The sequence below is a fragment of the Giraffa tippelskirchi genome, chromosome 1 (genome assembly GCF_054371585.1).
Source record: "Giraffa tippelskirchi isolate mGirTip1 chromosome 1, T2T-mGirTip1v1.2.pri, whole genome shotgun sequence".
Taxonomy (NCBI): domain Eukaryota; kingdom Metazoa; phylum Chordata; class Mammalia; order Artiodactyla; family Giraffidae; genus Giraffa; species Giraffa tippelskirchi.
Genome location: NC_137275.1, coordinates 98,897,401 through 98,912,027, shown reverse-complemented (window position 1 = coordinate 98,912,027; position 14,627 = coordinate 98,897,401). Strand labels below are relative to the sequence as shown.

General features: G+C 35.8%; 1 protein-coding gene across 1 annotated transcript in view; it reads left to right on the top strand.

The window, feature by feature from the left end:
- Positions 1–14,627, top strand: part of NDST4 (N-deacetylase and N-sulfotransferase 4) — a 311,607-nt gene that overhangs the window by 99,089 nt on the left and 197,891 nt on the right. The window lies entirely within an intron of this gene.

Genomic DNA, 14,627 nt, shown 5'->3' with positions numbered 1-14,627 from the left:
TGCACAATGTTCTGTTTGTGCCCTCCAAGAGTCTATTTGACTCTACACATTGACATCACCAGATGGTCAATCCTGAAATCAAACTGATTATATTTTTTGCAGCCAAAGATGGAGAAGCTCTATATAGTTAGCGAACACAGGTGCAAAGACCAGGAGTTAACTGCGGCTCAGGTCATGAACTCCTTATTGCCAAATTCAGACTTTAATGGAAAAAAGTAGGGAAAACCACCAGACCATTCAGGTATGACCTAAATCAAGTCCCTTATGATTATACACTGGAAGTGAGAAATAGATTCAAGGGATCAGATCTGATAGACAGAGTGCAATGGAGGTTCATGACATTGTCAGGAGGCAGTGATCAAGACCATCCCCAAGAAAAAGAAATGCAAAAAAGCAAAATGGCTTTCTGAGGAGTCCTTACAAATAGCTGAGAAAAGAAGAGAAGCAAAAAGCAAAGGAGAAAAAGAAAGATATACTCATTTGAATGCAGAGTTCCAAACAATAGCAAGGAGAGATAAGACAGACTTCCTTAGTGATCAATGCAAAGAAATAGAGGAAAACAGTGGAATGGGAAAGACTAGAAATCTCTTCAAGAAAATTAGAGATACCAAGGGAACATTTCATGCAAAGATGAGCACAATAAAGGACAGAAATGGTATGGACCTAACAGAAGCAGACGATATTAAGAACAGGTGGCAAGAATACACAGAAGAACTGTACAAAAAAGATCTTCACCACCCAGATAGTCACAATTGTATGATCACTCACCTACAGCCATACATCCTGGAATGTGAAGTCAAGTCGGCCTTAGGAAGCATCACTGCAAACAAAGCTAGTGGAGGTGATGGAATTCCAGTTGAGCTATTTCAAATCTGAAAAGATGATACTGGTAGAGTGCAGCATTAAATATGTCAGCAAATGTGGAAAATCAGAAGTGGCCACAGGACTGGAAAAGGTCCGTTTTCATTCCAATCCCAAAGAAAGGCAATGCCAAAGAATGCTCAAACTACCACACAATTGACCTCATCTCACATGCTAATAAATAATGCTCAAAATTCTCCAAGCCAGGCTTCAACAGTACATGAACTGTGAACTTCCAGATGTTCAAGCTAAATTTAAAATGGCGGAGGAACAAGAGATCAAATTGCCAGCATCCGCTGGATCATTGAAAAAGCAAGAGAGTTACACAAAATATCTATTTCTGCTTTATTGACTATGCCAAAGCCTTTGACTGTGTGGACCACAACAAACTGTGGGAAATTCTTAGAGAGATGGAAATACCAGACCACCTGACCTGCCTCTTGAGAAATCTGTATGCAGGTCAGGAAGCAACAGTTAGAACTGTACATGAGACAACAGACTGGTTCTAAATCGGGAAAGGAGTACATCAAGGCTGTATATTGTCACTCTGCTTATTTAACTTATGTGCAGAGTATATCATGCGAAATGCAGGGCTGGATGAAGCACAAGCTGGAATCAAGATTTCCAGGAGAAATATCAATAACCTCAGATATGCAGATGACACCACCCTTGTGGCAGAAAGTAAAGAAGAACTAAAGAGCCTCTTGATGAAAGTGAAAGAGGGAGTGAAAAAGTTAGCTTAAAACTCAATATTCAGAAAACTAAAATCATGGCAACTGGCCCCATCACGTCATGGCAAATAGATGGGGAAACAGTGGAAACAGCGAGAGACTTTATTTGGGGGGCTCCAAAATCACTGCAGATGGTGACTGCAGCCATGAAATTAAAAGACGCTTGCTCCTTGGAAGAAAAGTCATGTCATGACCAATCTAAACAGCATATTAAAAAGCAGAGAGATTACTTTGCCAACAAATGTCCGTTTAGTCAAGGCTACGGTTTTTTCAGTAGTCATGTATACATGTGAGAGTTGGACTCTAAAGAAAGCTGAGCGCTGAAGAATTGATGCTTTTGAACTTTGGTGTTGGAGAAGACTCTTGAGAGTCCCTTGGACTGCAAGGAGACCCAACCAGTCCATCCTAAAGGAACTCAGTCCTGAATATTCATTGGAAGGACTGATGCTGGAGCTGAAACTCCAATAGTTTGGTGACCTGATGGGAAGAACTGACTCATTTGAAAAGACCCTAATGCTGGGAAAGATTATAGGTGGGAGGAGAAGGGGACAACAGAGGATGAGATGGTTGGATGGCATCACCGACTCAATGGACATGAGTTTGAGTAAACTTCGGGAGTTGGTGATGGACAGGGAGGCCTGGCATGCTGTAGTCCATGGAGTTGCAAAGAGTTGGACACAACTGATTGACTGAACTGAACTGACTGAAAAGGACAATGGAAGACAAAATACTGTTTGGGTTATGCCACAGACTTTTCACTCTGACTCCTATTATTGTTTCTATTATTATTATTAATGAGGATGGTTACTATCTTCCCTTTGGTAAAATTATAACAGCTTCCCGATTTGGCATATTGGTGAAGAATCTGCCTGCCATGCTGGAGATGTGGATTGATTCCTGCCTTAGGAAGACCCCCTGGAGAAGGAAATGGTAACCCACTCCAGTATTCTTGTCTGCAAAATTCCATGGACAGAGGAACCTGGTGGGCTACAGTCTATGAGGTCACAAAGAATTGGACACGACTGAGTGACTTAGCACATTTGACACCTACATTGCTGGTAATGTAGGATCCAGTAATAATGGTCAGTGAAAATAAGAATTTGGCTGATTAAATGAATATTGAGACATAAAAAAGAAATAAAAAGAGGAAATGGTTTTGAAGGGAGAGCTTCACCTTATTTTTAATTTTATTGATTGACATACAAAATTTCTATTGTACATGAACAGTAAGCCTAATAATAATTTTATAAATTCTTTATTATGTTGGCTCCATAATTGATTTTATAACCATTTTGAATTTTGAAACCTTAAAAAAATAACACACATCTGCCACATACACCACTTAATTTTGGTTCCTGGTGTTTATGTAAAACTCTGCCCAGAGTACTAATTGATAATGAAAGATTTATAGTCCATCTTGCAATTACTCACAAATCACTTATTGAAGAGAATACTATGGAAATACTTTTTACTAATTTTGATTGAGTTCTTTCATTTTTATCCATTTGTGAAAAAATAAAGTCAAAATAATGATCTGAGATTGCTTACAAAGAAAAATTTAAAAATATGCAGTTAAAAACTCAGTTGTGTCCGACTCTTTGTGACCCTATCAACTATACAGTCCATGGAATTCTCCAGGCCAGAATACTTTAGTGGATAGCCTTTCCCTTCTCCAGGGGATGTTCCTGACCCAGGAATCGACCCAGTGTCTCCTGCATTGCAGGCCGATTCTTTACCAACTGAGCTATCAGGGAAGCCTTAGTTAAAAACTCATCAGCCTCCATATTATTAATATTGAAAAAGAGATTTCATATAGAAAATTTATATTAACATTTTTCCATATCATTGAGGATTTTAACTCTGTCTTCTATGAAGAAATCTGCTACACATCATACTAGTTAATATGGCAAAATTTCTGCTGCACATGCACAAATGCAAATATTGCAATTTGGGTTAAAGATACTTGGAAATCAGTACATTGAGAGTAGGATTGGTCGTTGCTCTCAATGGCTATAATTTTTCTATTTTTGAAAAGAAATTATTACTAGCTTAATTTCCTTTATAATTATCAATTTTAAATATTTAGGGTACAATAGTGTTTAGTGATAGACATATGCATGCTTCAACAGCATTGTAACACCTAAAATCATAACTAGATCTTGAGGAAAATATATATTGTTGTTCAAACACATATACCCAACCCCCTACTACCAACCCATGATATCATAACTTTATTAATATAATAGATATATATAAAATTTTCTTCTCCAATATTTTTGTGGAAAAAAAAGTCTCTAAAAATTGTAACTAAACAAATATATGATACTCTCCATTCCCCTCTCTGCCCAAGAAATTAGGGATGGGCTATGAAGTTGGACACTAGGAGACTTTGCTTTAATTCTGGATAATCTCTAGTCTAAAAAGTTTGAGAAGCACTATTCTAGACAGTACTTTCATAAACGATTGCTTTGTTATGACTAAGTAATCAAGACATTCTATGATATAGTTAGCACATTTTTACACTGGATTCACCTCCTGTCATCCGAATGTTTTACTATACATTCCTTTTGAAAATAAAATGGAATCCTTTCGAGGAAGTGAATTTGATGGCAAGGGAAAGTCAAATCCATACCCACACACATTGTTGCCCACACTAATCTTTTCTGTAAGATTTTACTGAGTGGAGTAAGATGATACTGGGAATTTAACTGTGTTTAGGGAAAGAAGGAATCGGCTAAGCAAGGAGTGTTCTGGAGAACAGAGTACTGTATGCCACCATGTTCCACGAAGAAAATAATATCTATTATGTGGCTCTTATTTGGGTGATGTATTTGGTGGATAAAATGAAGAAAAATATATATGTTGAATAAAAATGAAGAGTAACTGAGTTCTGTAGAATTCAAAAATGACATTAATCAAAAGAAAATATTTTGTAAGATATGTAAGGTATTCTTACTTTTTTGGTAAAAACATGTTGAAGCTTTAAAAAGCCAATTTGCTTTATTAAATAGTGTGTTCTCCCTTAATAACAATTAGCAATATTTGATGACTTTTTAGTGTTTATGCTGTTTGAGTGACTTAATTGTAATTGAAATCATTTTACAGTTAAGCCTCAAGTAACTAAAAGAGCAATAAAAATTATTTCAAAAGTGCAATAAATACCTACTTTCTGTTTAAGAAAATCTATTTCCTAATTTTAAGATCTTTAGAATTTTCCAAAATTGTTCTGAAGTCTGATTCTGACAGTTAACAATACTTTATTGTATATTTGAAAATTATTAAGACAGTAGATTTTAAAAGTTCTCATCACAAGAAAGAAAAATTTTAACGATGTGAGGTGATGATATTAACTAAACATATTTTGGTAAACACTTTTCAATATACATATGTGAAGTCATTATTTTGTACACTTTAACACCGTTATATATCAGTTTTATCTCAATAAATCTGGAAAAACTAAACAGAGAAACAGATTAATAAGATATACAGATATGGAGATTGATTTATTATAAGGAACTGGATCACATGATTATGGGAGGCTGAGCAATGTCATTATCTGAAGACTCTGGAGGGCTGATGGTGTAAGATCCAGTCTGAAAGCGGGCAGACTCAAGATCCAGAAAGTGCTGATTGTTCCTTTTAATCTAGAGGAAGGGAGAGACTGATACCCCAACTCAAATAGTCAGGCAAGAAGAATTTCCTCTTCCTTTTTTCTTATTCAGATCTTCAACTGATTAAAGGAAGCTAACCCATATTAGGGAAGATAGTCTATTTTACTCTGTCTACCAACTCAACTCTCATTCAAATATACCCTCAAAGGTACACCTAGGATGATGTCTGAACAAATGCCTGGGTGCCCTGTGGCCTCATCAAGTTGAGATATAAAATTAACTTGGAATTTCAGTTAATTGAGTTATTCATTCAATAAATATTTGAGATCCTACACTAAGTGTGGTAAGGTGGTAGCAGATACAAATTCTGTGGGCTATTCTTAACTCCAATTGAAAATATAATACATTAATAATATACTTATTGCAGAATGTTACTAAATGGTGTAAATTATAAATTCAAGGCAGATTGCTGTTAAGCACAGTCCACAAGACAATACTATTTGTTCAGAGCTGAGGGGTTAAGGAGGTAATGGTGACATTGCTTAGGCATAGAGGAGGAAACAATATTTGTAATAGACTTTGAATTATAGATCCAATTTGAACATGGAATCAAGATTGCCGGGAGAAATATCAATAACCTCAGATATGCAGATGACACCACCCTTATGGCAGAAAGTGAAGAGGAACTAAAAAGCCTCTTGATGAAAATGAGAGAAGAGAGTGAAAAAGTTGGCTTAAAGCTCAACATTCAGAAAACTAAGATCATGGCATCCGGTCCCATCACTTCATGGCAGATAGATGGGGAAACAGTGACAGACTTGATTTTTTGGGGCTCCAAAATCACTGCTGATGGTGATTGCAGCCATGAAATTAAAAGACGCTTACTCCTTGGAAGGAAAGTTATGACCAACCTAGATAGTATATTAAAAAGCAGAGACATTACTTTGCCAACAAATGTCCATCTAGTCAAGGCTATGGTTTTTTTTCAGTGGCCATGTATGGATGTGAGAGTTGGACTATAAAGAAAGCTGAGCACTGAAGAATTGATGCTTTTGAACTGTGGTGTTAGAGAAGACTCTTGAGAGTCCCTTGGACTGCAAGGAGATCCAACCAGTCCATCCGAAAGGAGATCAGTCCTGGGTGTTCATTGAAAGGACTGATGTTGAAGCTGAAATTCCAATACTTTGGCCACCTCATGCAAAGAGTTGACTCACTGGAAAAGACCGTGATACTGGGAAGGATTGGGGGCAGGAGGAGAAGGGGACGACAGAGGATGAGATGGTTGGATGGCATCACTGACTCGATGCACATGAGTTTAGGTAAACTCTGGGAGTTGGTGATGGACAGAGAGACCTGGCATGCTGCGGTTCATGGGGTCGCAAAGAGTCAGACACGACTGAGCGACTGAACTGAACTGAACTGAACTGAATATGTGAAAATGAAGGATAAGCTGAATGTCGTTTCCCAAGGAGAATGGAATACAGATTATGTACATAGAAAAATTTCTTCATTTAAACTTCATTTAATATTGTTTGGACTTGGGTTGCATAAGGAAAACTCTGGCAGGTAGGCTGGGAAAATAATGCGGGAGACATATTTTAGAGAATTTTGTGTGCCAGACAATAGCATTTGAATAAACTTTGGTAGATAATATGTAGCCACTGAATGTTTTTGAATGTGCTAACATTGACAGTGATCTAGTATTGGGTTAATGAGAGTCTGAAGTAGTTAGAGACAATGAAAAGATTTTAAAAATGGATCATGAGAAGAAAACTCTTAAAGACACAGTGGGCAGATGTTGAGAGACTGGAGCATGACCTTGATATTTTTAGCCTTGGATAAAGCATTAGAAATGATGGTAGCATTAGAGGAAATAAGAAAACTGGAAGGGATATGATTTTGAAATGGAGATGAATTTTAGATATATTAAACTTGAAGTGATGGAAGGCATTTGACTTGACAGATTGCTTAGGTAACTGGCAAGTGCACTGTGACTCAGGAAAAAAACTCCAGGCTGGACGTGTGTTTAACAGATTTATGTAATGTGGGGATAATTAGAATAATTTTATTTTTTAAAGTATGTAAATTTTACAGGAGTGAAAATAGTATTCTACATTGAAAGTTAAGGAAAGCCAAAGCAATAGAAAAAACAATAGGGGTAGTAATAGAAGAGAATTACCATATGCAATACCATACAAAGACAGGGAAAGAATTTTTTAAACGTGATCAAAGAAAGTAAAGATGGAGGAAAAGATGTATTCTGCAGCTGTGTGTGTGCTCAGTCGCATCTGACTTTTTGCAGTCCCATGGGCTGGAACCTGCCAGGGTCCTCTGTCCATGGAATTTTCCAGGCAAAAATACTGGAGTGGGTTGCCATTTCCTACTCCAGGGGATCTTCCCAATCTAGGGGTCAAACCCAGGTATTCTGCATGGCAGGTAGATTCTCTACCACTGTGCCACCTAGATTTTATTAATAGCAACTGTGTTGATTTTTTTAAAATATTACCATTAAAACTAAATTAAAAATTAAGTTTAAATTATGGTTTTTAAAATCTGGGAGATATTTAAAGTCTTCATTAAATTTGTTACAATATTGCTTCTGTTTTATGTTTTGGTGTTTTGGCCACGAGGCACATGGAATCTTAGTTTCTCAACCAGTGATTGAACCTGCACGCCTGCATTGGAAGGCAGAGCTGTAAACACTGGGCCACCTGGGAAGTCCCTGTGGTGAATTTCTGATAATGCTAATTCTAGCTAAACTATTGGAAGGAAAAGAGTAGCTTATTTTTTAAAAAAGTTAGCTAGTAAAACGACGGGCTTCCCTGGTGGCTCAGTAGTGAAGAAGCCATATGCCAATGCAGGAGACACAAGTTCAATCCCTGGTCCAGAAGATTCCCTGGAGAAAGAAATGACAACCCACTCCAGTATTCTTGCCTTAGAAAATGGATAGAAGAGCCCGGAGGGCTAGAGTCCATGAGGCTGCAAAAGAGTCAGACATGACTTAGTTACTAAACAGCAATAACAACAACATTAAAAGAACAAATGGAATAATACTGAGGGAGCAAGAAAGTTTTGGCGTCTTCCTTGCCAGGGTAGAGAAATTCTTTCTATTCTTTATACATTTAATAATAGTTTTGAAAAAGACAAAATAAAACACAAGTTAAAGGTAGGAAATTTCAATAGCTCATTATTCATTGAAGTGCTGGATAACATCACAAAACTAATAAAGTTAATTATGATATCAAAAATATGTCTGAGTCAACGTTTATTTTATAAGAATCATAGTATATTATTTTTATATTATATTCTTTATATTAAGAGCCATAGGGCAAGCACTCACTCTGACATGAAAAGTTTATTTTACATAATTTGGATGAAGAAATTCCAGTAAGAAAAGAGAACAAGAGAGGTCACAAACTATGGTATTGGGATGATAGTTTTATTTTGTAACCATCAAGTATTAGCACCATTGATTTAAAGTGACACTGAGCCATAACATCAGGTAGTGAAAATTTAAGATGCTGGTTCAATTTCCCATCAGATAACCCAAGCATTTATAAGTGAAAGCTCCCATATATCAGTAATAGATATAAAAACAAGATGTTTTACTAGTTGTAAAAAATAGTCTCAGGAATACCTAGCTTTAATAGGCATGATATCTAGATTGTAAAACTGATAAATTATCATTTGTTATGATGATAGCAGTGATGGTTAGAACCAATAGTTGTTTGCTTATTGGTTTGTATTTTTTGTTTGTTTTATTTTGTTCTCTGAAATAATGGATTAGTTCTAAGACTCCAGTATTCATTCTTGGTGGTCATTAAATCCCCCTTTCACTTTATCCACTTTACCTCTGCCACACACAGACACACACACACACACAGAAACTTTTTCTCTTTCCTTCATTTTGCTATTTATGTATCATATTTGTAAAGTCTTTTATGAATTATTGCAATTCTATTATAATTTAAAAACTATATGGTTTTTTTTATTTTTTATTATAAATTTATTTATTTTAGTTGGGGGCTAATTACTTTACAATATTGTAATAGTTTTTGCCATACATTGACATGAATCAGCCATGGGTTTACATGTGTTCCCCTTCCTGGACCCCCCACCCACCTCCCTCCCCATCCCATCCCTCTGGGTCATCCCATTGCCCCGGCCCTGAGCCCTTGTCTCATGCATCGAACATGGAATGGTGTTCTGTTTCACATATGATAATATACATGTTTCAATGCTATTCTCCCAGAACCTCCCACCCTCACCTTCTCCCTCAGAGTCCATAAAATTGTTCTATGCATCTGTGTCTCTTAGAAACTATATGTTTTTGATTGTATACATGTAAAATTTGCACTGGACAATGTATCTGTAACACTAGTTATGTAGAATCTTGTAATATTAACAATTAAATATGTTATTTATTTCTGTTCTTAGTGATTGGGTTCCATACAAAATAGTTCTGTTGCCTTAGGGAGACATATTGACTATTAAATAAAGCAAGTTCTGCCGTTCTTCAGAAAGATAAAATATTTTGACAGGTGCTATATTGTTTGTGATTTTCAGATGAGCAGATCTTAAAGAAATAGATTTTTATTGTTTATTTATATATTCCTATTTCTATTATACATTAATCCTTCCCTTAAAAAAGGATTGTGTAAGTTGACATCAGTAAGTCTTACAAGAAATGTCAGTTCATAAAGCTATCAATCATTTTAGAAAAGCAAGTATATACATGAAGATTGTAGCATTAATAAAAGTGATAATCTGAAACTGTTGTAAAAGTAGAAAATTTGATGGTGCGTAAAATATAATGAAAGGTTAAGAAATAGACTTGAATGGAGTATCTGAAGGGATAAGTGATAAGACTTTTCCTAGAGTATAGAAATAGAGATAAGTACCAGAATGGCATGACAGCTGGGAAGTGAGGCTAAGGCAATTGTTCAGTGTACAGTAGATATGTAACATAGAGATGAATAGAAAGTATTCAACAGACAAGTCATGTAGTGGCATAAGATAAGCACATTGTATCTGACTATTAAACTTCTGAAGGCAAACTGAATGTAAATATCACGGATGATTTTATCAATGTCCCTTTTTGTATTTTTTCAACTTGTAAATGCCCCATATTGTGGTGATTATAGGAAAGGAAAAGCATTGCAATCAGATTGCATAAGAAAATTAAACTCTCATCAATGGGGAAAAAAACTACTACATAGGCTTTGATTATCATTTTGCATTATTTAGTTCTGAGTCAGTGATAAACTTCAGCATTTTATTTGATCAAGTGTTTGCAGAATAGTTGCTGAATTTTTGTAAGCAATGAATCATTTTTTTGTTTTAATTGAGCAAAATGAAGAAATTTTAGAAATAGTTTGGAAGAAATTAGGGTTGTGTTTGAAAGAATGAAGAGTTTATATGGTAACTGTCTTTCATATCATCTGAAATTCCAAGTCCATATTCAGTCAACCATTTAAGATATTGAGGTCACAAGGAGCCATTTGACAAAACGAAGTGACAAATATAAAGAGATCTATCTTATTTCAAGTGGAGCAACAGAAGAAAAGAATGAGAATAAGGAAGGCAAAATAAGATATATTGGCTGAAAATATTCCCAAATTGCTGAAAGATATTAACTTCATGTTCAAAAAATTGGGCTTTAAAACAAGAAATGAATACCAAAATAAATAAGTAAATAAAACAAAAGGAAAAAACCTCACTTGGACACATTGTGGCCAAGCTACTGAAAGCCAAAGTAAAAGAACATACCTGTAGGGGACCAGCTGTACAAATTATACTGACTTATCAAAAACAAGCAACTTGAAGAATATTTGAAAGACATCTTTAAAATAATTAAATAATAAAATCTATGTATTAGTGTTCTTGGGCTGCTGTAACAAATTACCATAAATCAAATAGCTAAAGCAACAGAGATTTATTTCTCTTAGTTCTGGAAGCTGGGAAGTTCAAGGTCAAGATGAAGGCTCATTCAGTTCTTGGTGAGACCTTTCTTCCTAGTTTGTAGAAAGCTGCCTTCTTGCTATGTGCTCACAAACCCTTTCCTAGGTGCATGTAAACAGAGAGTGATCTCTCTTCCTCTTATTACTAGGCCACTAATATCATAAGAGAGCCCCATTTTCATAACCTAATCTCAACTTTGTTAACTCCCAAAGGCCACATGCCAAAATACTATCACACTGGGGGTAAAAGCTTCAACATATGAACTTTGAGAGACACAGCATTCAGTCCATTGTTCCCTGTGCTTCACAAAATTCATGTCCTTCTCACATGGAAATACATTCATTCTATCCCAAGAGCACCCAAAATCTTAACTCACTGGGAGCAGTAACTCTAAAGTCTGAAATCGAAGTTTTATCTGAATATCATCCACATCAGACATAGTGACACGTGAGATCCAGTTCATCCTAAGGCACAGTCCCTCTGCAGCACTGAACATTTAAAACTAGGTAAGTTATGTGTTTCCAAAATAGAATGATGGGATGGGCAAAGGATAGACATTCCTATTTCAAAATGGAGAAAAAGATAAAAAGGAAAGGGCAACAGGTCCCAAACAGGTACAAAACCTAGCAAGGAAAATTCCATCAGATCTTAAAGCTCAAGAATAGTCCCCTTTATGGTGTTTTCAATAGCTGGTCTTGAGAAAACTTAAGCATCTACATGCGAAAGACTTCATCAGAATCAGCCTTAATGTCCATGTTTCTAGCATTTACATAAAAAATCTTCCAGTTTCTACCCATTACCCAGTTGCAAAGCTGCTTATATATTTAGGTATTCATTACAGTATCACTCCATTTCTCAGAAACAAAATCTGTATTATTCACTCAGGCTGCTATAGCAAAATACTGTAGATGGTGTATTAAGCATCAGATTTATTACTCATAGTTTTGGAAGCTGGGAACAGCAAGATCAAATTCCTGGCTGATTTGGCTCCCCACTTGCATACAGCTGACCTCTCACTATGTCCTCACATGCCTTCCCCTCGGTGTATAAATACAAAAATCTCTTTATCCACTAATCACATTGTGAAGGCCCCAGCATTACCTAATCTAACTCTAATTACCTCCCAAAGGCCACATGTTCAAATACCATTGCATTGGGACTTAGGGCTTTAACATATGAATTAGCTGAGGAACAAACAGTCAGTCCATAAAAACCTGAGTTCTGTACCCTATAAATATATCCTTTAAAAATTAAGATAAAAAATGTTTGAGACAGAATTAAAAACTGAAAGGGTTTGTTTCCAATACATATTGGTAAATAATCTGCCTTCTAATGAAGGTTTGATCCCTGGGTTGGGAAGATGCCCTAGAGTAGAGAATGACAACCCACCCCAGTATCATTGCCGGGAAAATCTCTGGACAGAGCCCAGCAGGCTACAACCCATGGAGTCACAAAAAAGTCACACATGACTTAATATCTAAACAACAAGAATCAGATACAACTGAGCATCTACATATAACTTATGAGAAGTGCTAAAATGATGTTTTTGAATATAAAGTGAAATATCATATAAAAGTGAGTACTAGCAGGAAGCAATTAAGAACGCCAAAAAGAGGTAAATATCTGGGTTAATATAATTGACACCTTTGTCTTTATTTTCCGTACCCACATAGTTTAAATTTTTTAAAGCCTATTAATTGTATAAAGTGACAAAATAGCAATATAATTTAGAGTTCAGAGCATATGTATAAGTAAAATATATGCCAACAAGAGTACAAAGAAAGGATTTACAACGTTGTAAGGCTTTTACAAGGTCAGTGAGGTAGTATATTATTTGAATATAGATGGTAATGCCTTAAAGATATATGGTAATATTTAAAGCAATCTTTTAGAAATGGCTGTAGATAAAAATTCAATAGAAAGGAATTAATAGAACATAAAATCTTCAATTTACCCAAAAGAATGCATAAAAGTAACAATAAAGAACACATAAACCATAAGAGAGATATTAAAAAAAAAAAAAAGCAATGAGATGGTTGGTGTAAAAAGTAACCGTAACAGTAATTATTTAAATGTAAGTGACTCAGACTCCAATTAAAAGACAGATTATAATATTGACAAATGCAAGGTCCAACTCATTTTACATATAAATGGTGAAATTAAACAGAAAAATTAGAAGGATAGAAGTGTGAAGTAAAGAAAGTCAATGTATCTAAGCTAAAAACAGACAATGAACTTCAGGATAAATGGTGTTTTCAGATGTTAACAGTGATTTCCATAATAATAAAAGGATCAATTCACCAAAAAAATGGCATACTAAACACAACATTGACATTCTAGGAATCAGTGAACTAAGATGGACTGGAATGGGTGAATTTAACTCTGATGACCATCATATCTACTACTGTGGGCAGGAATCCCTTAGAAGAAATGGAGTAGACATCATAGTCAACAAAAGAGTCCACAATGCAGTACTTGGATGCAATCTCAAAAATGACAAAATGATCTCTGTTTCCAAGGCAAACCATTCAATATCACAGTAATCCAAGTCTACACCCCTACCAGTAACTCTGAAGAAGCTGAAGTTGAGCAGTTCTATGAAGACCTAAAGACCTTCTAGAACTAACACAAAAAAAAGATGTCCTTTTCATTATAGGAAACTGGAATGCAAAAGTAGGAAGTCAAGAAACACCTGGAGTAACAGGCAAATTTGGCCTTGTAGTAGAGAATTAAGCAGGACAAAGGCTAATAGAGTTCTGCCAAGAGAACGCACTGGTCATAGCAAACACACTCTTCCAACAACACAAGAGAAGACTCTACACATGGACATCACCAGATGGTCGACACCGAAATCAGATTGATTATATTCTTTGCAGCCAAAGATGGAGAAGCTCTATACAGTCAGCAAAAACAAGACCGGGAGCTGACTGTGGCTCAGATCATGAATTCCTTATTGCCAAATTCAGACTGAAATTGAAGAAAGTGGAAAAAACCACTAGACCATTCAGGTATGACCTAAATCAAATCCCTTATGACTATAAAGTGGAAGTGAGAAATAGATTTAAGGGACTAGATCTGATCAACAGAGTGCCTGATGAACTATGGATAGAGGTTCGTGACACTGTACAGGAGACAGGAATCAATATCATCCCCAAGAAAAAGAAATACAAAAAAGCAAAATGGCTGTCTGAGGAGGACTTACAAATAGCTGTGAAAAGAAAGGAGGTGAAAAACAAAGGAGAAAAGGAAAGATATACCCATTTGAATGCAGAGTTCCAAAGAATAGCATGGAGAGATAAGAAAGCCTTCCTCAGCAATCAATGCAAAGAAATATAGGAAAACAACAGAATGGGAAAGACTAGAGATCTCTTCAAGAAAATTAGAGATACCAAGGGAACATTTCATGCAAAGATGGGCTCAATCAAGGACAGAAATGGTATGGCCCTAACAGAAGCAGACGATA